The following is a 2500-nucleotide window of genomic DNA, read 5'->3' on the forward strand; positions in this document are numbered from 1 at the left end:
TTATCATACAGTGAGGTCGGTAGCAGTATTGGCAAATTGCCTTACCTGTATACTTTGTTCTCTGTGGTGTGGCCGATACGATATGATACTTCGCCACTTATTTTCGCTTATTAGCTTCTTGAAGTCTATTAAAATAGTTTCCATTATTTGAAATGTAATGCTTTATATCCTACTGATATTTTCAATGTATCTTTGGTGTAAAACCTAAGTTATATGAGCAAGAGTAAAAATGTGGCATATTTTTGGGGCCGTCGTTGACGTTTCTGAGTATAGGGGTCATATGCTCGTGGGACATTTTAAAAGGTAACTGTCAATTCAGTAGATGATACTCTCTTTATGTCAGCCACTATATGGAAAGCCCAAATGACTTCACCTATCACCTGAGGTCAACGAAATATATAGTCTATAATATATCGGTGCATACATAATTTTAGAAAAAAACAACAGTTAACCCATAAAAGGTCAACCACGTCATATGACGTGTTGCAGAAGTCGTCCCACACATGTTGTTTACGTCATGTGACGTTCTTAAGTTTTTTAATTTTGTGCGCCTTCATAGCTTATTGTATCGATATTGGTTCTGTACTACTTTGCCTTATTAGAGGTCTTGCTGGCCGTTTGCACTGATCGTCTTCCATTCGTATGAACTGCGCAGGGGAGGGGAGGTAAGGGTGGCCTAGGAGGTTGTCAGAAACGTCAAACCAGCTAATCCCCTGTGGCACAGGATTGGTGGCGGATAATTTTTTGCCACACACCTTCGATTTTGATGATAGTATCAGGAATAAACTTTTTTTATTCTATTTTTATAATTCTATAATGGACTGACTGTATAGAGATCCAATCGTTAATTTCATGTTATAAAATGGGGTAATAATATCAAGCGAACACTCAAGGGAACAAGAGTTTAGGACATTACAGTATCAGAGATGAGAAATTTCTTTGCTTTGGTTATGCTTACGGGTATTGTCAGGGGGGGCAATCTTCGATATTATTGGGTCACTGATCCTCTCCTGAATACACTAATGACATATCAGAACTGCATACTGAGCGCAGGGGTTTTTCTTATCACTAAGTTAGCTAGTATAGCTGAGAGAGATATATATATATAAGTTAGCTAGTATAAGAGAGAGAGAGAGAGAGAGGAGAGAGAGAGAGAAAACGTACTGCAACCAATGCTGTAAACTTGGCTTACGCGATAAGGTTAAACTATCCTGTTATGATGTTCATGATTTTCGGCAATACCAATATAACTTTAAAATGTTGATCAATTTTAAGTATTGTGTAATGAATATGACCGATATATAATAATAGACAAGGTTGTAAGATAACGTTCTTGGCCGAAAGGTAAAAAATGGAACCTTAATAAACAAACTTAAATTACAAATGAGACAACAATCTTCATTACAACTATAATAAATGCTCAGATTTTTTTACTCCGTGTGTGTGTGTGTGTCTTTCTCCAACCATACCTAATAACTCCGCCCACCAAACGAACTCCAGAACTTATTGGTGGAACTCTTGTTAGCAGAGTAGAGGTTCTCCCCCCCATCTCCCTCAGTAAACACTGTTACCATGTAATTTTTCGAAGTCTCGCAAGACGGTGTACCAGGGAAACCTGTGTCCAACTGTACATTATTATAAAGGCTAATGCCGTCTTATCCCGAGTACACAGGAGACAACACGAACAAGAAGTCTTACAGACGCTCAATCATAGAAGTTTTCTCATTTTCGTCTTCATATAATTAATCAAGGAGTTTACCCAGAGGGCCTTCTCTAATAAGACAGAAGAAGAGAAAATGCTGATGCTAATGTCATTTAAGTGTTTGTCCGGGAGAGAAAATTAGCTCCAAAACAAAAGGGTTGCCGACTGAAAGAATTATTCCTTTCCAGGACAAAGTGTTAATTAGATTAAGTAATTACAAGTAATGATATTGTTGTAATTTATGACAATGACACATGAGAAATATATTTCTGACTAACGAGAAGCTATAACACGTCCCCTCATATACTTATTCGCTAAAGAATATTTTAATTAAAAAATGCATAAAATTATTAAATGGATATTTAAATTCCGCTTTGTTATGACCTGCATCTAATTATTTGAGATGCCATTGTTAGAAGTAGTTGCTACAGATTTAATGCATTCTGCGATTTTGACCTAATATTTACAAATACTCTTGAATCATAGCTTTAGAACCATATTCTTTTTAAAAAAATATTGTGTGATTGTACGTGCACTGTAAAAAATTTTCCGTGAAAAAACGGTAAAAAATCCTGGCAGTAATGTTGCCAAGCATTTTACCGTTAAAAAACGGGTCCCGTAATTTTTAATGTACCGTATTTTCTCCCGTATTTGAGAAAAAATACCGTAAAAAAAATTTAACCGTTTTACGGTTACTGTTAAACCATAACATACCGTATAATTACGGTTAATATTTTGACGGGATTTTCTCAAATACGGGTGAAAATACATATATACAGGCTGGGGCAAATCAAAATG

The sequence above is a fragment of the Macrobrachium nipponense genome, chromosome 22, assembly GCF_015104395.2.
Source record: "Macrobrachium nipponense isolate FS-2020 chromosome 22, ASM1510439v2, whole genome shotgun sequence".
NCBI lineage: Eukaryota > Metazoa > Arthropoda > Malacostraca > Decapoda > Palaemonidae > Macrobrachium > Macrobrachium nipponense.